The following is a 21,211-nucleotide window of genomic DNA, read 5'->3' as shown; positions in this document are numbered from 1 at the left end:
CTGCCTCCATTTCTTCCCCTTCTATTTTCCAGGAGGTGATGGGCCCAGTGGCCATGATCTTCGTTTCTTTGATGTTGATCTTCAGACCGTATTTTGCGCTCTCCTCTTTTACCCTCATTAAAAGGTTCTTTAATTCCTCCTCACTTTCTGCCATCAAGGTTGTGTCATCTGCATATCTGAGGTTGTTGATATTTCTTCCGGCGATCCGGTTTGGGATTCATCCAGCCCAGCCTTTCACATTCAGTATGTAACCTAGGGTTACATACTGAATAATAAATAATAAAATGCTTACTATATTTTCCATGCGGACTTCAAAAATAGAAACACTAAGTTCTCAGCTTTATGGATCATCAAGCCAACTCCCTAGAGTCCTGACATTTTGTGGCTTAATCCTCCCCCCACACTCATTGTACCAGTGCAATTCTATGTCTACTCAGGAGCAAGCCCTTTACAGTAGAGTGCAGATGGTCTTACTACCAGGTAAGTGCATGTAGGATTTCAGCCATAGACACTTCAGTTGGTTAGCAAAGCGCATAGAGAGACTCCTGTGATTTGCATTTATTCTCTATATTGCTGCAAGCACTGAAGTACTTTGGTTCAAATATGACAGTATCTTTAAAAACAAGTATTTGAAGTGGTTTTACAGAGTAAGTTACAGAAGACTAATAAAAATGCTTTTTAGTCTTACTAGAAAATTGACATCCGATCTCTCATTAAATGCAGTCTTTCAGCTGTTAGCTTTCAAAGTACCACCCTCTGGGCTGTTGGTATCAAAAAATAAAAAAGGATTACCTAGTAGAAACTCTGCTGTATTTTGACTGTATTTTTAACATTGCCAACACTATTAAAATTGTAAAATAAAGAGAATGGACAGAAACCCCTAAACAGGCAGATACACCAGGCCTATACACGGGTGGCGCTGTGGTCTAAACCACTGAGCCTTGGGCTTGCCGATCGGAAGGTCAGTTGTTCGAATCCCCGAGATGGGGTGAGCTCCCGTTGCTCAGTCCCTGCTCCTGCCAACCCAGCAGTTTGAAAGCACATCAAAGTGCTACTCTGGTTTTGGTGTTCTGTTGCGCCAGAAGTGGCTTAGTCATGCTGGCCACATGACCCGGAAAAACGGTCTGCCGACAAACATCAGCTCCCTCTGCCAGTAAAGCAAGATGAGCCCCGCAACTCCAGAGTCGTTCGCGACTGGACTTAACTGTCAGGGGTCCTTTACCTTTACACCAGGCCTATGGCCTATCTCCTGTGTAGTTTAAGTAGCATCCTAACTGTTCCTGCAGGAGCTGTGAGGCAGTGTAAGCTTTCATTTTCTTGACTTCTGTGGAATTAATTTAGTAATATTTGCATTTATGATGTTGCTAGTTTCACTAATCTCTGTAGGTAGGATAAGTGAATGATAGGAGTTAGGAATGGTTCACCTCATTCCCCACCTCAGTATGCCCATTCCCGGCCCTTGGCATGCTTCTTTTTGTCTTTTACACTGGCTTAGCATCCATTGGCACAACCCCGTTGTTCCCAAATCCCACCCCACCCCCAGGACTACGCAAAAATTGCTGAGGGCCTTATTCGATCATTTAATGATTTTTCTGCCTACTGTAGCAATTGTAATGTGCTGTGCTATATGCTGTATGTTTTTTAATTGTGTTTTTATTGCTTTCCTTATTTATTGTGTGTTACAGTAAGACAGTACAATAAAATACAATATGACATAAAAGTGATGGGGTTAGGATTGCACCTTTGGTTTTTTAGGCTGTACAGTGGTACCTCAGGTTAAGTACTTAATTTGTTCCGCAGGTCCGTTCTTAACCTGAAACTGTTCTTAACCTGAAGCACCACTTTAGCTAATGGGGCCTCCTGCTGCTGCTGCGCCGCCGGAGCATGATTTCTGTTCTCATCCTGAAGCAAAGTTCTTAGCCTGAGGTACTATTTCTGGGTTAGCGGAGTCTGTAACCTAAAGCGTATGTAACCTGAGGTACCACTGTATAAATATTTGACAATGATTTTATTTTTCTACTGTCCAATAACATTTGGATGGCTTTTGTTTGCTGTTAGAAGTATCTGAAAAGTGACCATCTGATTTTAAAAGCTCCAAGAACAATAAGCCCCAGTAAATGTCAGGCTGGAGTACAAATAAAACCCATATGGAGCCTGAAGTGCTTCTCGTATGTAATAAAATACATCATTAGTCCTTTTATAGCACTTTTAAGTTCACAGTCTTTATATTTGTACTTCTCATGTATGCAAGAAATAAGCCTAGCAATGATTTTGAGCCAACTATGATAAAAGTTATTATACATCTGTAATTAGCAACCTCTGCTATTAGACATTGCTTACTAGAATTCTGCTTTGAATAAGTTGTCCTGTGGTTGCCTTCATGTGGAAGTAAAGGATTGTGATAGAAATTTTCCGAAAATGTGATTTTCTAATCTTTATTTTCTCATATTAAAATTGTTGATATTTGTGAAAGAGAAAATAGGATGAATTTAACTTTTATTGTGCTTTATTTTTCAGGAAATTTCAAAGCAGTTTGTCTCAACAAAAATCAATATATGTTATATACAAATACAAATTTCACATTCACTACAACTACCACTGCATTCAGCATCCAGTTATGTACAAATCCCACAGGTTGATGGCCAAAACCCCCAAAACTGTTTCGTTTCATTTCCTCTCCATCTCCACCCTCTCCCAATCTTTCAACTAGGGAGATAAAACCCATTCCCCTCAACAGACTCACCATGTAGGGATTTGAGCTGAGAATCCAACAAACTTGGCACAACTCCGTGGACAATTATTGTATAATCAATAAATAATAATAATAAATCCCTTAAAAGAACAATAATGTCCCTCAAACAACAATTTGAAACAAGGGCAAATTCTAGCAGGACTACATACCATTCGACTATACGCCTTATTAGGTATCAAATTACAGTAAATATATTCTTTTGGTGACTTTCACCAGTGTTGTGGGTTCAACTGGCTATATAAAAGTAAGTTCTGAGTGATAATGATCGTTTTGTTTGCTATCAGCAACTTCAGGTGTTCTGAAGTAGTTTGCAAGCTTTTGAAGATGCTCTGAGCACAATGAAACTAGCATGTTCATAATAAAATATGTAATAATTTCACAACTGTCAGACTGAATTTTAGTCAGCTCCATGTAGTTTAATTTAGGTGCTCTATGCAAAAGAAACGCTGTTAATCTGTGGTGACATCCTGTCTCTCCCACTTAATGGGGTTCAAAACAGGGTTCCTGACTGGGTGCAAGATCCTGGAAGGTCTTTCTTGTGACCTCGCCTGATTCCAGAAGGTACTGAGGACCACTAGCAACAAGAAGGATTCAGCCTCAGCAATCATGTCAGATTGTTGGAAAGTAGTTTAACATTCCTACCAGTAATTTAAGGAACAATTATGACTCCAAAAGGACATTTGAGGAAGGTATTTTAATATTAAATCTTGCAGTGCTCACATTACAGAGTCATCAATGTATATTCCAAAGGACACTTCAATAGGCATTTGGTGTGATTGTAGTGTAGATCCCTTTCCAAGGTTTTTCTGTTGCTGTGGTTAGGGCAGTGCTGTAGCACGGGAGAACAGTTGTGGTGGTGGCCCTGGGTGCAAAATTCGGAGGGGGGGGCAACCAGGTACTGGCTTCTGCAGGGATCCCTGTACTGACCTGGCGAAGGCGGCAGAGCAGCCCAGGTCCACAGCGTGTGGGCACAGACAGAGAGAGATGGGCAAGGGGTGACCCCAGCACATCCTGGCCCAGCATTGGGATTTGCCCACCAAGGGCCATGTCGGCTGGCTGAGCTCCCCCCTGCATTGGCAGGCAGGCAGCACAGTGCGACCCCACCTGGCTTGGGGGGGGCAGGGTGCTTTGACGGTGTCACTGATATGCTCTCCCAGGGCCGTCTTAAGCACAACTGGTGCCGTGGTGCAGAGATCCCTCTGGCACACTGCTTTCCCAGAGTTGTCAACCTTTATTTAGGGCTGGAGGAGGCAGGCAGCGCTGGAGGGCTGCTCCTCTGGCGGGGAAGAGGCGGAGACTGGACGCAGCGCCTCCCGGCTCAGCTGGCTGCTTTGTGCCGCGGTGGCCATGGCAGGCAGCACACTGAGTGAGCAGGCCTGCGCTGAGCGAGCGAGGGTGTGTGCAGAGCGTCGGCTTGGTTTTAGCCTTCTGGCGCCCCGCAGAATTCGGCGCTCGCAGGCACCCTTGCTCGCTCAGTGCGTTCGTTCGGTGTTCCCCGGACTCTTGCCTGGCGCCCTCCAGAATTTGGTGCCCTGGCAGCCTGCGCCACTAGCCTCTATGGGTAAGACAGGCCTGTGCTCTCCCCAAACACTGGCAACCCATGCTACACACTGAGGGTGGGTGATTTGTATGTGATTTTATGCAATTTTGAAATTCATTATAGTAATTCAAGGGCAGATGGCATGGAAGGTGCCTCTTGAGGTACAGGCACTGAAGAGTTTTAAGAAGAAGTTGAAAAGACAGGTTTCAAGGCTTTCTTCCTGCTTGACTTTGAGTGTGACACCAGTACTGTTATTCCTAAATCCTCAGCTGGAATACCCCTTCCTCTGAAGTGAATGTGGACTTATGATTCATCAGGAGCTCAGCGCCCATAATGGATAATACATGTGATTCTAGATAGATCGTATGTAGATTTCCCTCAAATTCTTCTGCAATCTCCCGTTCCTACTGATACCTCCCTCTTGTGTTGTGGACAATGCTATAAATTGCACACATAGCCTGAACGTTGGAAATGCAGGGAATTGTGAAAATTCTGTTTCCTCCTGGCATGAATTCAAGTCACTAAATACTGATGCAGAGAGTTCTTTAAATTGCTTTCAGAGAATGCTCAGGACGGCTACAGTTCTCAAGTGGGATGTGTGTGCATGTGTGTCAAAGACTACGGTTGTAGGAAGCTAGGGCACGGACTGGATTGCTGATGAAAGTGTTCAAGGCAGCCTGCTCTGCACTAACTGCAGTTTCCAAGGAATCCTCCTGAGCTGACAAGAGACAAAATAGGTAATGTCCCCTGCCCCCACAAAGCTCAAAATCTATTTGCTGCTTAATTGCTTTCGCTGCTGAAGTACTCGTCTAATCTAGGGAACTAGCAATTGAATTCATGCTGTGGATAAACAATTGCCAATTTATAGTATGATAAAATCGTATTGAATTGTAACAGATTTTACAAACGTGGATATCCCACAGTAGCATTTTTAAGCATTATTGTTGAGAGACTCCGTGATAAAGGAGCTATGTAAGGATTTTTGCCAGGCAGACCCGTAGCAAATACTATGCACAGCTTAATCAAAAAAGAAAATAAATGAAGTGGTTTGCAGCTTTCTTTGGAAATACTGTCAAGGGGGTGATTTCTTTTTAAAACAATATATTATTTAGACTTGTTTCATAATCTTTGATGAATTGTAGAGTAATTTTTTCTTCATTTATTGAAATTGCGGAAAAAAATTCTAGAAGACTGATGCGGGGGGAGGGAATTATTTTTCACAACAGACCTATGAACTGAAGAAAGAAGTTTCACGACTGAAATTCCACTGAGGTCGCAAGTTCTCTGCACAATTACTTATGAGCAAATTCCATTGAAATCAGAGAAAACATGCATAGGGCCAGACTGCATGTTAACAACCCAACAAGTGGACAGAAAAAAAATTGCACAATAACCTGACTTCCAACTATATCATGGATTACTGAATGAGATAAACAAAGGTTCAGTGCATGAGTGAGTAAATTTAAAAACAATATGCAGAAATAAGCAGACAAACATTTCCATACACATACACCTTGCCACCTACCAATGTCTGCTAATAAGGGCTCGGTTTCGAATAGGACCAGATCAAAAGGTGGCAACAGACTGAAGGAAAGAGTGGAATTGCAGACCGTTTTTATGGCCTTGTTTTCTTTTAATGAACTCACGATTTGGTGGACATTTCTGGTTGCAATATTTCTACTAAGCAAGTGGAGAGGGATACGCAGCCCCAGAATCTGTTTTTAGCACCTGGGCTAGAATGTGTAAATTTATAATAACCACCTCTGAACATATGTAAAAGAATAAATTACTATTAGTAGTAGTAGTAGTAGTTTCCCCCTGTATTGGGACCTCTATGGTAGATGCAATGGATTCCCCAAAAACCTTGAGACCCCTTTAGAAACAACCCTGACTGCAATTACAGTACATGCATATCTACTCAGAAGTAAGTCCCACTGCTTTCAGTAGGACTTGCTCCCAGGTAAAGGGGACAAGTTTGCAGCCTGAGAGTATTTCCACCCATTTTATATTAACAGCATCCTTATAGAAGATTGTAAACTCAAGCACAATAGTGAAACAAGGGTTGTTTAGATGCTATTAGAATGGCTAACAGTGTTCTTCAGTCTTTACAAAGATGGTGTTCAACTCTGCATGGTATTTTCTTAACATTGGCAAATCAAAGTTCAGCAGTAATACCTTCCTGTTTGCGGAAACTTTTTGCACGTGGCTCAAAATGCTTGTTCTCATGGAATGGCTTCATGCCCAGCTCTGTCTGGCAGAAAATGAATTGGTAAATGTTAAAATCCTGTTAGACAACTTGCAATATTAGTGTTGACTGTCAGGTCAACAGCAGATCTTGAGAAATTCCTTTCTGTTTGACATTTGGATGGAGCCCCTTGTCAGTCAGTCAGTCAGTTTTATTGCATGTAGGTAAAGGCTGCTGCAATATGCACAGAATCATTCAACAATTAAAATATGCTGGATTAATGCAAAAAACTTTAAAAAATTATATTATCAAGACATTACCTACTCTAAACAGAGCTATAAAAGTACCGTACCTTAATATACAGATTAAAGCATTAAGCAATAAAAATTATAGGCTGAAATCACCACATGGCCACTAATATATTAAAAAATAATGTTAATACAATGTGCAATTATATTCGGAGTTTGGTGATAAAGATAGACTATAGCTTGATGTAGATAGGGTCAAATAAATTCATCTCCTTTACAGTTTGTGGCTATCTTGGCTATATAATTTGCTCTAATTTTCCTAGCAGCAGTTGCAAAGAGTTCTACATGCCAGGTCACATACTTATCTATGTCTGCGAGGAGATATAAAATCATGTCAGAGGGGTTCTGGCCAGGGAGCTTGTCATTATAGATGCTAAAAATCGTTCTCTTGCTTCATTATATAAGGGGCAGCGCAAGATATAATGCATAAGGTCCTTCAGCAAATATAATGGGGCGCATGTGGTTGTGTACATAGAGTTTAGTTCGTTTTTAGTTGCCACTGCCCTTATGATTCGTTGAAAAATATTTTGGGGGGAATATAAGGAAAGTTCTTTGAAAGGAGCCCCTTGTATGAAATATATTGTAATGCCAGGGTGAGTCTCCTCCATTTTCGGAACTGTGTTGTAGTCAGAAAAGCCATCAGTCATGATTCAGCTGACAAAAACACAAGCTTGACATCTGACTATCATCTGTCTGTCTGTCTGTCTGCAAGTTGTGATTGCCAAGATGTATACAGTGAGAAAACTTTTAAGCAGGTAAATTAGCTGGATGTAGGTAAACCAACCTGCGGCGGGGTGCGCTCCTGCTGCTCGGTCCCAGCGCCTGCCAACCTAGCAGTTCGAAAGCACCTCCGGGTGCAAGTAGATAAATAGGGACCGCTTACCAGTGGGAAGGTAAACGGCGTTTCCGTGTGCGGCTCTGGCTCGCCAGAGCAGCGATGTCACACTGGCCATGTGACCCGGAAGTGTCTCCGGACAGCGCTGGCCCCTGGCCTCTTAAGTGAGATGGGCGCACAACCCCAGAGTCTGTCAAGACTGGCCCGTATGGGCAGGGGTACCTTTACCTTTAGGTAAACCAACACTATTTCCCCAAGCTCATCTGATTCAGTTTTCTTTAAAAATTCCAGAAACGCATTGATACTATATAGGGGAACTCAGTGGTAAAGCAACTGCTTTGCATGCAAAATGTCCCAGATTCCATTCCTGGGATTTCCCAGGTAGGGAAAGAGCCCTGTTGGAAATCTTGGAAGGCTGCTGCTGTTCAAAACAGACTATACAGTGGTACCTTGGGTTAAGAACTTAATTCGTTCTGGAGGTCCGTTCTTAACCTGAAACTGTTCTTAACCTGAAGCACTACTTTAGCTAATGGGGCCTCCTGCTGCCGCCGCGCCGGTGCTGCACGATTTCTGTTCTCATCCTGAAGCAAAGTTCTTAACCCGAGGTACTGTACTATTTCTGGGTTAGTGGAGTCTGTAACCTGAAGTGTATGTAACCTGAAATGTATGTAACCCGAGGTACCACTGTAGTGAGCTAGATGAATCAATGGTATGATTCTGCATAGTTTGCCATGTTCCCATGTCCCTCATTTCCTCAGTCAAATCTTCATTTTGGGAGGTTGAATGCCTGGAGCTCCTTAACTATTTCAGAAGGGATGCCACAATTGCTATAGAGTTTATTGAAATTTATGTTTTCCATGGCTGCAGTTAGAAGATAGTGTAGCCTTTATTTATTTATTTAAATTATAAAATTGGTATACTGCCCTTCATCTGTAGATCTCAGGGCGGTTCACAGTATAAAAATACAAGATAAAAAAATACACAATCAAAACAAAAACAAAATAAACCAATAACCTCCTGCCCCTGCCTGGTATGCAATAACCCGGCCAGCGGTAGCAAGGGCTGGAGAGTGTGGAGGATACCCTTCACCCTCAGTGCCCTGCTCCTGCCTGGTGAGCGAGCATAAGCGCCAACCTGGTAGCAGCAAAGGATGGAGAGTTGACTCCTTCCCTGCCTGGCACACATGCGTGGGAACCTGTCCTGGGCACTGGTGACTGGCATTATACCCCTGGCCAAACCATATGTCACATTTATGTTTTGCTATGTTCTTCAGCTGGCACTCTACCACAACTTGTAGTGATGCTGAGGACTGGTTGATTTGTCTTTCTTTTGGGGAGGTTCATCTGACAACACTTTGAAATTCCAGTCTGCCCACATTGTAGTTCCCTTTTTCATAAATACCAGTGACATCATCCACACAGTGTTATGCACAATTAAATCTTCTTAATTGTCCAGAATCACAGATCTTCTGCTGTCATCATGTGGTGAAAATGTACTCCTTGATGTTCCATATGGTCTTCCCATATGGCTCTTTTCTTTTCTTTTTTTTGCTATTGAAGGCCTTGGCAAAGTCTCGAGCATTTCCTCCTGCAAGGCTTCCCATGCAACATTCTGAAAGCAGATAGCAACTGTATGGCGAATCCCTTTCCAGCACATGCGCCATAATTATTTATGGCAACTCCCATTACTAACTGGGGGTGAGTTCATTACTTCTGGGATTGCCCACTGCCCATCAAGTGATACATATTCTCATTCCTTCTCCACTTCTTCAACACAGTTGTACCTGACAGTTACAGTTGTAACTTAATATTATGGATATTAAGTACCTTTCTACTGCCAATGATAATTTTCATGGCAACACCAAGTTGGAAAAGTTTTGTTTCCCCCCAAAAAAATTTAATTGGTTTTCACAAACAAATACATAAGACAAACAAACATAAATCATAGCCTTATTGAAAATTACACTTAATAACATTGTTAAGTGACTTCCTTGCTTCCCCTTGGTTGAATTTCATTGCATATCCCTTTAACGGTTTTCAAAATCACAGTTCTTGTAAAATTTAACTTAAACATTAGCATCCTTATATCTTCACATTATGAAATTAAACATATTAATTCAACACTTAACATAAATAAAATCCTAAGCCAATTAAATGTCTGCAAGCTGTTTTCAGTTAATTTAACTTAACATATTTAACTAAGTAATCATTAAATTTAATCCACTCTTCCTGATACTCCTCTTCCTTCTGGTCGCGGACTCTTCGGTTAGGTCGGCTAGCTCCATCATCTTCATCTGCAATTCTTCTATCGTTGATAATTCTTGGGTTTTCCACTTTTAGCTAACAGAATACACGCAGCAGTTGTGGCATACAAAAATAATTTAACATCTTTCTTGGGCAATTCCAGACCTGTTATTCCAAGAAGAAAGGCCTCTGGTTTCTTTATAAATGTATATTTCAACATTTTTTTCCAATTCATTATAAATCTTTTCCCAGAAGTCTTTCACCTTGGGACAGGTCCACCACATATGATAAAAGGTTCATTCCTTTTCTTTACATTTCCAACATAGATTGTCATAGTTATGATATATATTTGCTAAATTACCAAGTTGGAAAAGTTTTGATGACTTCAAGTGCCCATTATAGCACACAAAACACCTTGGAAAAAATATCTCAGCCTCCTAACATTTCTTTCGGATGTGAACCATATATTAAATGTGTGAAGAACTCAAACGAAAGTTCAGAAACTTTTGTGTCTATATTACATGGTTTACACTTAGACTGAATTGTGGAGGTGTCTTTGAAGCTTTCAGAATGTCACGATAAAGAAGAAATGCTGAGTCATGACTCTTTTCTGTGCTGCTGCTTCCAGTTTTGTGCTGCTCTAAAATATAATGGTTCCCCTCTCCTCCAGTTACATTAATATTTCCAGTACATTTCTGGAGAAGCAATATCAATGCCAATTATAGCCCTATTCAGTCATTCAGTAATTGCATCCATGGAGGGTGAGCTGCCTCCTAAGTTTCCACCTTCTCGTGATCAGGAACCAATTACACAGGCTTCCTGTTTGGGGGGAGAATTGTAACCACTTTCAGACGATTGTGTTTCAGATGTCAATGTGGGACGTCTAGGGGTGGAGCAGGCAGGTCTGGGACACATGGTCCCTCTGTGGACACAATTAACAAATGCCTGCATGGTGCTAATGTATTGGTTATGTATAGTGGAAGTTGTAATGGCTCTGGCTATATTAAATGATCTCATCTGGGATGTCAGATACATTGGCAAAACTCCAGGATCCCTCTCCCAGAATGCCACCAGCACGCACATTGGCTGTATGGGTAAAAATTGGGCGGGTTGTGGCATAGTTATGCCACATACAAAGCCCCTTTATTCCCATGAAATGCCCACAGCAAAGGCAGAACTTTATTCCAGGAATATATTTTCTCACACCCTTTTCAGTGCAGATCAGGAAGAAGGCTCGCTCCAGGGCTATAGCAGTGATCCTGGCTGTTCTTTCATGAGATTGTTAACCTGCTTACTCCAGGCGGGTTCCTCTACACTTGGCAATATCTGTTAAAGGGAGTTACACAATGGGTCCAGATGTTTCTCAACTGGGGGCTTATGCTACAAGTGGCACTATTTCCTGACAAGTCAGTGTCCAGGGCACAGGAGCCCTGTAGTAGTCATGACTAGATGGCAAGCCCTCATATGTTTCCTTCGGGAACATCTCTATCCCAGCTGTTTATTGGAAGATAGGACTGTTTGCGCACTGTAGGGATGACAGAGGCCTCTGGTGTGGAAATCACATTGTTCGACCAGGCCATAGCTCCTCTCGTGTCAAAGATTGGGTGTTGGGGCTGGGAGCGGGGAGCCAAATGGCCCCCAAGCTAGATGGTCTTAAAAGAGGATTAGACCAATTCGTTGATGAGAGGGCTATGCCTGGCTACTAGTCATGATGGATATTCTCTGTTTTCACAGTTGAAAGCAGCAATTTGTTTGGCATCGACTTGATCCCCTCCCCCTCTTTCCTTTTTCCTTCTGTGATGGAACTCCTATTTGGGGACTTCCCTGGCTTTTTCTGGCCCATGTAGGACCAGTCTGAATAGTTGGCCTTGGTGAAGATTTGACGTTTTCATCCCCAAAAAGTTTCTGATTGGAGTTTCTATTGAAATGAGGCTGCATTTTAATGTTGTATTTTAATGTTGTTTTTAATGTATCTTAATCAATTGTTTTATATCTGGTGTTAGCCACCCTGAGCCCGGTCTTGGCTGGGGAGGGCGGTATATAAATAAAATTTATTATTGTTATTATTTATTATTAATACCAGTTGCTGTAAACCACAGGAGCAGGGAGTGCTCTTTTGCTTGAATCCTGCCTGCGGGCTTGCAACAAACATCTAGCTGGCCACCCTGAGAACAGGATGATGGACTAGAGGGTCCACTGGCCTGATCTAGGAGGCTCTTCTTATGTCACAAATGACCCACCATTGATTGTGCTTGATGCCTGCCGCTTTGGCTTAGCCAGTAGGGAGTTGCTGGTGGACTTTGCAGCGTGGCTTCCAGTTTTGGCACAACCCTTTCCCTTATTGCCCCAGTCTGTGTTTACTTATTCCTCCAGCAGGTGTGCGTGTGGTGCGAAGTGCCGTAAACAAAATCTGCCCTTATTCCTTTATGGGGTACACAAGAGCCCTCATAGAGTCCTTTGTAGGTTCTCCATCAGTAGGAGAAAATAACAGAGGCCAACCAGAGAATATAGCAAAGCAGCTAGTAAGCCTGATCTTTGTTAAAGCTGTTGCAACAGAGTGCTCCCCCCCCCCACAGGAGGCAGGAAGAGGATCCCGAACCCTTATTTAGACTTTTGAACTGCCCACCCTGGAGCCCAAGACCATACATCATACATACATCACAGAAGGGGTAGAGCCCAAGACGACCCCCCCAAACATATCTACATCACAGAAAAGGTGGTCTACAACAGAAATTTGAATGTTGCTGTTTTTCCTGTTTGCCAGGTTATCTGATAATGCCTTATCCGATTGCCTTTCCTGGTAGTCTGGCCATTCCTTTGAGATGGTAATTACTCAATTCCTGAGACAATGGGAAGAAACATTTGGTCAGTTTTAGAGTCAAAATGGTTTCATGACTGTCTTCCTGTGCTGCTTCAGATATGTGGTTTATATATTTATGTACATGTTTGCTTGGTACATTTATGAACATTTATTATATATATAAAGGTAAAGGTACCCCTGCCCGTACGGGCCAGTTGTGTCCGACTCTAGGGTTGTGCGCCCATCTCACTTATGAGGCAGACACTTCCGGGACATGTGGCCAGCGTGACGAAGCTGCTCTGGCAAGCCAGAGCAGCACATGGAAACGCCGTTTACCTTCCCACTAGTAAGCGGTCCCTATTTATCTACTTGCACCCGGGGGTGCTTTCGAACTGCTAGGTTGGCAGGCGCTGGGACCGAGCAACGGGAGCTCACCCCACCGCAGGGATTCGAACCGCCGATGACCTGGCAATCCGCAAGTCCTAGGCACTGAGGTTTTACCCACAGCGCCACCCGCGTCCCCTATTATATATATATAAGACCTTAAAATTCTTATTACAGGAGGACCTGAACTCTTCTTTGCAGTTTCCCAGAGCCATGCATTATGGCGTGGCTGCGTGCAGTCCAATGCTGGCAGAGTGCCTGCCTGGATCGCCCGTAACATCATCGGCTGCTTCCTATCTCCACGTGGCACACAGACATAGTTGTGGGCTCCGCCCGATTGATGCTTGCCGTGTGTAACTTGGAGCTGCGCCGGTGTGTATGTGTGCTTTGTCATTTCCTCTCCTTTTTTAAGTAATGGGTGCTGCGGGCTATGCGCTGAGAGGGGGCCAAATGCGGGCAAAGGGCTCCTCAGCAGTGGCGTAGCGTGGGTTGTCAGCACCCGGGGCAAGGCAAGTAATTTGCGCCCCCTAACCCGTGGATTTGCGCCCCCTAACCCTAACCCCCAGATGTTGCGCCCTGCACCCCCCACGCTACGCCACTGCTCCTCAGCTCCCTCTTCTTCCAGATGGAAAGACGACTTCAGTCCTGGTGCATCACGCCCAGTGCCCGCATTATGCACGTTTTCGAAGTGCAGCGAACAACGGGGAAAAACACAAATGACGAGCAGCGCGGGGGAAGGAGACAGGCAAGTCCCATCCATTTTACAACCGCATCCCTCTCCCCGCCCCGACCCACAGCGCAGAATGAACTTCGAGCTCTGCAATTTCAGGTTTCTGTGCAGTCTCTTTGATGGATGGAGGATGGAATGATTGGCGTGGCGCGCCCCGCCCCCTCGCTCCCCGCCGCCCAATCCCCTCTCCTCGCCTCCCTTCACTCCGAAGCGAGGGAGGAGGGCGGCGGCACGTGACGCCGACATCCGGGTCACCTGCAGGCGGAAACAAGACCACCCATAGCCAACCGTTGCTTCCTTCTCCTTTTTCCTTGACGGGGGGAGTGGGAGGAGTCAGGTGTTTACTGGGTGGGGCCGGCGAGCGAGCCTGACGTGCGCGGGCGCGCCGACCGCGACTGCGTTCTGAGAAGTCGGGGTGCACGCCCGGCCGCGCGCACGCGCTTTGAGGTGGGACCGTTTAACGCCTCAGCCCGCTCGAGGGGAGGAGGACGACGACGACGAGGAGGAGGAAGTCGCCGCTGCCGCCGCCGGCCGTGAAGAGTCAGCGCGGCTGAGGGAGATGCCGAGGGGGCTGCGCGGCTGAGGGCGTCGGCGGTGGCCGAGCGAGGGAGCGACCTCCATCTCCCCCTCCATCTCCGGCGAGGCGCGGAGTCCCAGCGGCCGCCTCCCGCCGTCGCGGCGGCGCCGTCCTCGTCTCGGCGGCGAAGGGGGCTGCTCGCGTTTCCTGAGGGGACGACGGACTCGGCCCGTGCCGAGCTGGCGGCGGCTTCTTCCCCTCCGCCGCCAGGGGGGCTCCGTTGGCGGGAGAGCGGCGGCGGCGGCGGCGGCGTCTCCTCAGCCCGCTTCCCCAAGACGCTGGCGGCCACGGCCGGCGGCCGCCAAGGGCTGCTCGAAGACGGGGGGCGTTCGCTGCTTCCCCCTCCCCCTCCGAGGCCAGCTCGATGGAGGTGGGTCTCTTCCGTAGGGCTGCTTTCTCTCTCTCTCTCCTTCCCTCCCTCCGTAGAAAAAAGGGAGAGAGAACCCAAACCCAGCCTGGGAAAGGGCAGGTTCACACGTACGGCGTGCCCGCGTCGCTTGCGGGCTTCGCAGGAGTTCCAAACGCGCCGTCTGCACGCGTCGTCTTAACACGGCCTGGCGGAAACTTTTCGAATGGCTCGCGCATTTTTAACCGGCGCTGGTCGAGTAGTGGCGGCTCCTAACGCGTTTGTTTCATTTCATTTTTAATGGATTACCCTCTCATTTGTCGCCGGCGCTTAGATCACTTATCGAGTTTAACCGGGCAGGGCGAGAGGTGGCTGGACAATCGACATTGGCTAGGGTGAGATCTGAACCCATCCCCCGCCAAGTCAGAGCTGGGGCATCGCCCTTTACAGCATTGACTGCGAATGGGTGGATTTGCCCAAGTTGATCCAATCCCCTGCACCTGAAACAAGTATGGCAGTATGCAGCGGTGCTTACTTAGAAGAAAGCATGTGTGGGGTCACGGCCTTACTCTCCTCCAGCAATAGGGTCTCTCTCCCCTGCCCACAAAACGGGTGTTTGGCTTTCTGGCTGTTACTGGACCCCAGCCCCCAGCCAGCCCCCCTAATTATTATTTTTTGCATAATTTCCCTTCTTTCCCCAAGTGTAAGGGTTATTTTGCTGCCTGAAACTGAGTCAAAATTGTAAATCCACAAACACGGTTTTAAAATTCTTGCTTCAGCATTAAGGCATCAGTTCCTGCCTTCATCTGCTATCTATCCATCACCCCATAATGGTCCCACTGCTGCAGGGCTGGCCCTGTGTGAGAGTGTGGGCCACCCATATGCCCTTTTCTTCTTTCCTTTACTAAACGTTATACGTTTTAGCTGTCCTGCTGTGCTGTGCAGTCCTCTGTGCAAGTGTTTGAAGCAAGTGAATTTGACTTATCTTTGCTTGGACAGTTTGATACAAAATATGGCATAATAATTGCCACTATTCATCCTATAATTGTACCGCTTGGCACTGCTGCCTCAAAGTTTGCTTGTTGTACATAGCTGTGGAGGAAATTAATGATCCTGAAGCAGGCTGTGCCGCTGGCTATTTTAAAATGGTGTGTTCCTGTTCGCTTTAAAAAGAAACAAGTTCCTCTTTCACTGTAAGATTGACTACTAAATATGCCCAATTTCTTCTTGCTGGCTTGATTACCCCTCCATTTCAAACATATTAAAAGTTTGAGTGAAACACATAAAGGCAGCTGCCTAAACAGCAATCCTTCTTCGAAACTCTTTAGTGTTAGGAAAAAGGTGACCCAGAAAAGCTTCTCTAGGCTGTGCTGGGGATAGTAAGATAATGTATTTTACTATGTATCTAAGGAACTTCAGATAATTAGAAATGTTTCCATGACCAAAGAGTATAATGCCCTTTGTTTACAGCAAGTAGAAGGATTTTCTTTTTTTTAGGGAGGGATGGGGAAATGGACATGTTTGGGGAAACAATACCATCATGCTGCTAGCATTATGTTTGCAACTAGTTTTTGAGAATTTTTGAACAATTTTGCAATCTTGGTAACAGACTTGACAGACCTTAATAATTTTTCTGTCTATAAATACATGTAAACTTAGGAAATGGTTTGTTCTTCTAATATTAAAGTGATATTTTCATAAAATGTTCCTTATTTGGGGGAGAGAATACTTTCATTCACCAGTGCTGGTTTATTCAGTCTTTCAGTGCTGCCTTAAGTGTGTTTTGATGATTGAAGGCACATGTCTCCATAATTGGTACATCATAGATAAACCTGTAAAGAGGATATAGAGAGTGGATTTCTGGTCTTTGTTTTGGTAAGTGATGTGCGTCCCATTTTCCTTTCTGGGACCTGGGTGTCTCTTCATGCAGGTACTAAACAGTAAATGTGACAGAGCTTGTTTTCTTTGGTCAAGTGGAAAGGTGGGAGCTAGATGGCTAGCTCAGGGGAGATACCAGGTGCTCATGAAATTAGGTTCCCTGCAAAAGTTTGATGCTTGTGTGCCCATGATTTTTTAGTGGGGGAGAAGAGAAAGATGGAGAACTCTGTTTTGCTTCAGGTTTGTGGTAGGTAGCATTGTGCCTCCATATGTTGTTGGACTACAACTCCCATCATCTCTGCCCATTGGGGTCCCATGAGTGTTGACTTTCAAAAAAGTGGGTGCTTTTCATAGTTATGCTGTTATGTTTGGTATTTTAAGGATATTAATACATTAAGTGTTGAGTACTGTACTCCAGTCATTTCCTGAAGGAGTACAGTTTCTCATTAATAGTGATCTCAAAAGTACAGCCTTGGGATACCTTTATTCAGTTTTGTGTGCAAGGGTATGCTTTGCTCGGTGTGTGCATCTGTGTGTACTAGTAGCAGTACAGAAGCTGTATACTGAAAGGTTTGTTTAGTCCTTTGTTTCCTTTGTGACATGTTAAATTAAATGAATAAATAACTGGAAAAAGGCTTGTTGGAAGCAACTTCTGCAGTATTTTAATAAATCATTCCCATTTTGCAAAATGGTGGCAGCATATTGCCAAGAATCCTGGAAAGATTATTATTAAATTGAGTGACATTGGCAGACATATGTCTGCTGCACCTGGCAACAAACATGTGAATGATAACATACTGCAGGTTAACCTTTATAAAATTAGTTTGTTAACAATGTCAGCTAAGCTCAAATACCATGTGTTCATTTTGTCAAATGCCATATCTGAGCTTATATATATTTGAGAAGTAGAACAGTGTATGTACTTAAGTGTTCTTGTTACCAAGGTTATAATAAAGATGTGGACTAGGAATTTCCATCCAAGCACTTTACTACAATAGGTGACTCAATAGTAGTTGTTTGTACTTTCATAAAGAAAGTGAATGCTTGATGCATGTTGCATATAGTATAATGCATGCTTGTTCCATATGGTATAAATTAGGCACACATTACCTCCCCCCTCCCCAATAAAAGTCTTGTTTGTTCAGATTACATTTTTACTATTCATTTATTGTGATCTATCTTTTGTGAGAGTCTCTGAATACATTGTTAATAATTACTGTGATAATGAAATTAGTTATAGTAATAATAATGTAATTATTATTTATCATTATATAGTTATATTATATAGTTATATTTATATGGTTATAGTAGTAATAATAATGTAGTTTTGTAGTAGTTTTCTGCAGTTTTTGTGTAGTTTTATGTAGTTTTATGTAGTTTTTCAATTTCATTGTTCCGCAAGGGACAATGACAATAAAGATATCGTAATCGTAATCATAATAATTTAATTATTTATACCCTGCCCATCTGGCTGGGTTTCCCCAGCCACTCTTTGTGGCTTCCAGCAGAATATAAAAGCATAATAAAAATGACAAAACCTTCCTGATACAGGGCTGCCTTCAGATGTCTTTTAAAAATTGTGTAGTTCTTTATCATCTGATGGGAGGGTGTTGCTGCCGAGAAGGCCCTCTATCTGGCTCCCTGTAACTTCACTTCTCACTGTGAGGAAGCCATCAGAAATCTCTTGGGAAGTGGACTCAGTGTCTGGGCTGAATGATGGGGGTATAACTTCAGGTATACAGGGTCAAGGCCATTTAGGGCTTTAAGTGTCACTCTGAATTGTGCTTGGAAACATACTGGGAGCCAGTCTAGATGCTTTAGGACTGATGTTATACGGTCTTGATAGCCACTCTCTGTCAACAGTGTACCTGCCACATTCTGGATTAGTTGTAGATTCCGAGTCACTTTCAAAGGTAGAGCACATTGCAGTAGTTCAAGTGGGAGATAACTAGAGCATATACCATTCTGCTGAGACAGGGCAGATAGGGTCTCAGCCAACATGCCAGATGGGGCTGGTAGATACCTGCCCTGGACACAGAATTGACCTGTGCCTCCATGGGCAGCTGTGAGTCCAAAATGACTCTTAGGCTGCTCTCCTGGTCCTTCAATGGCAAAGTTACCCCATTCAGGACCATGGAGTCCCCCACACCACCCATTGAACATAGGGGGAGAGAGTTAGAACTTTTGTATCTTTTAAAAAGATGCTTGAATCTCTCCCTTCACCTGGAATCATCTTTCATCTATTGGAAGATTCTACCCCTTTTGTAGGTGGGATGATCCTTTTTACCTAGATTCAGTCTGAGTTGATTTTGGAAAGGCTTGCAGATCAGAGAAAAACATGCAGAACAGAGCTGAATATTTTCAATTTCTTCAATGCAATTCCTACTTCAGATTTGCCATTTAGAACTTCAGAAGGCATGTACCGTGGTAACTTCTGGGTCAGATTACTGCAACCTGTTCTACATTGGACTACCTCTGGGTAACTGTTCAGAAACTCCATATCTGAACATGTATCCAGTTTTGAGCCAATCACATGGTCTGCCAATTCATTTTTGAGAGCAGTTTAGAGTTTTGACATAGGAAGCCTTGCATGGTTCCCATGTGAACTCTCCTGGACCTAGAGATCAACATCCAAGGCCCTTTTGTGTGCCTCTTACAAAATAAATTTGGAGGGTGGCAACAATAGAATAAGTCTTCTATTTCATACGTAGCTGCCCAATTTGGAATGCTGTCCCCATAATGCCAATCAGTGTTAGAAACTGGGAGAGGAATGCTAGGATCCATGAGTCTCCTTGGACCTAGGTTGTGGGCGCCAAAACAAAATGTCAAGGTTCCTTTTTTTTTTTGCTGCCCTGCTGCCAGGCAGACCGGGGGGGGGGGGGGGGGATGCTGCTGGGCAATCAGGTAGTCTGCAGGGAAGTGTGGCAGCAAAAGATGTGTCTTTTGCTACCGTGCTACCCTGCAAAACACCGGATTCACCTGGCAGTGTGGTAGCAATCAGGGTCTGCAGGGTAGCGTGGCAGCAAAAGATGCATCTTTTTTGCTGCTGCTGTGCCTGGCAAACCAGCTGAATGCAGCCAGGCAGGTGGCAATGCTAGGTGCCAAGGGTGGTGCCCGGACATTTCCAGTCACGAAAGGCCAATTGCATTTTGCGACTGATGCCTGGCTGATTTCTAATGCTGGTGCTAATCTGTGTCCTTGCTGTGAAGTGGTAGAGCAGGCATCTTTCCCTACTGGGAACGCACCCACAACCAATGTAGAATTGAGGCCCAGCCTCTCATGTAGTGGCTGATGTAACAAGTGACACCAGCTGTTTGACTAGGTTGGCATGGTTTAGGAGAGATGGCATTGTGGCCAAATTGGATCCCTGCTTTTGCACAGCAGAATTGTTTCTGGCAGCGTTTGTTGGTTAGCAAGTTTTAAAAGTAGGGCCAGGGGAACCTAATTCACGAGGAAACAGAACTTGACTAGTCCTTGCAGCATGAAGCATCTGTCACTTTGACAAAGTTAAAAGCCAGTGAAAAAACAATAGGTTCTGGAGAGTTAGTAGTGTTAAACACACACCATTATATTCAGATTTCTTAATTTTGCATACAAGGCAGAGAACTTTTAGGCCTGATAGATGAGGCAAAGCTGCCTCAGCAGATTTAATGAAGTTAGCCTGCAGGGAAACTTAGATCTTTCAGCGTATCTTTTGTCATCTCTCAGCAATGTTTCACAGCTCCACCTGTACAAATGTAAAGATGCCAGACTCTCACACGCTCCTGGCTTCCAAATGCCAGAAATTAGACTAGCAAAGTGATGAATGACAGGGAGGTGTTAGTTGAATAAGAGTGCTTAAGGTTGGAAATTTGGAAGTCATAGCCAGTGGATCATCCCAGTTACTCAGAAGGTTTTCTGAACAAATTTTTAAAATGCTGTGTATTCCCAGTTTAAGGCAGAAGGTTCCTAAGGAGGGGTGGGAGGCTGACTATCAAGTATTCAAAGAACTCTCTAGGGATAACTCCCATTCCTCTATAATCTTAAGGGTCATTACCTAAGAAGAAATCTTGCATGTTAGAAGAAGTCTTTTAGGAACCGAGGTCCTTGTTAATACATTTATATACTTAATTTGACATCCTAAAAGGGCTTTCAAATGATGGATGGCTGTGGAGATAACATCTTTAAGAGAAAATCGTTAAAATTATGGATTGGGACTGAAACCTTAGATTGTAAATACTAAAGGTAAAGAACCCCTGGATAGTTAAGTCTGGTCAGAATTCGATTATGGGGTGTGGCATTCATCTCTGCTTTCAAGCTGAGGGAGCTGGCATTTGTCTGCAGACAGTTTTTCTGGGGCATGTGGGCAGCATGTCTAAACCACTTCCGGGGCACGGAACACTGACGAGTGCCAGAGCGCATTGAAGTGCCGTTTACCTGCCTGCCACAGGTATATCTACAGCATATTTGCAGCAGTGTATCTACTCACGCTGGTATGCTTTTGAACTACTAGGTTGGCAGGAGCTGGGACAAAGCAGCAGAAATTCACCACATTGCATGGATTCAAACCTTTTTTTTACCCTTTTACTTTAAATACTATTAGGGTTTTAGTTGACTCTATGGGGATCTGCATCAGTAGATAAAGGAAAAAGAG

General features: G+C 44.1%; 1 protein-coding gene across 1 annotated transcript in view; it reads left to right on the top strand.

Moving 5' to 3' along the window:
* The first annotated feature begins 14,548 nt into the window (after positions 1-14,548).
* GALNT1 (polypeptide N-acetylgalactosaminyltransferase 1) overlaps positions 14,549-21,211 on the top strand; it is a 56,580-nt gene continuing 49,917 nt past the window's right edge. Inside the window, exon 1 of the mRNA XM_081884116.1 lies at positions 14,549-14,724. The gene's annotated coding sequence lies outside the window, so the exon portion shown is untranslated. The remainder of the gene's footprint in view (positions 14,725-21,211) is intronic.

This window comes from Podarcis melisellensis (assembly GCF_964234715.1).
Source record: "Podarcis melisellensis genome assembly, chromosome: 13".
Classification (NCBI taxonomy): Eukaryota; Metazoa; Chordata; class Lepidosauria; order Squamata; family Lacertidae; genus Podarcis; species Podarcis melisellensis.
Note: the sequence above shows the minus strand (reverse complement) of the source record. Positions and strands in the feature narration are given on the sequence as shown.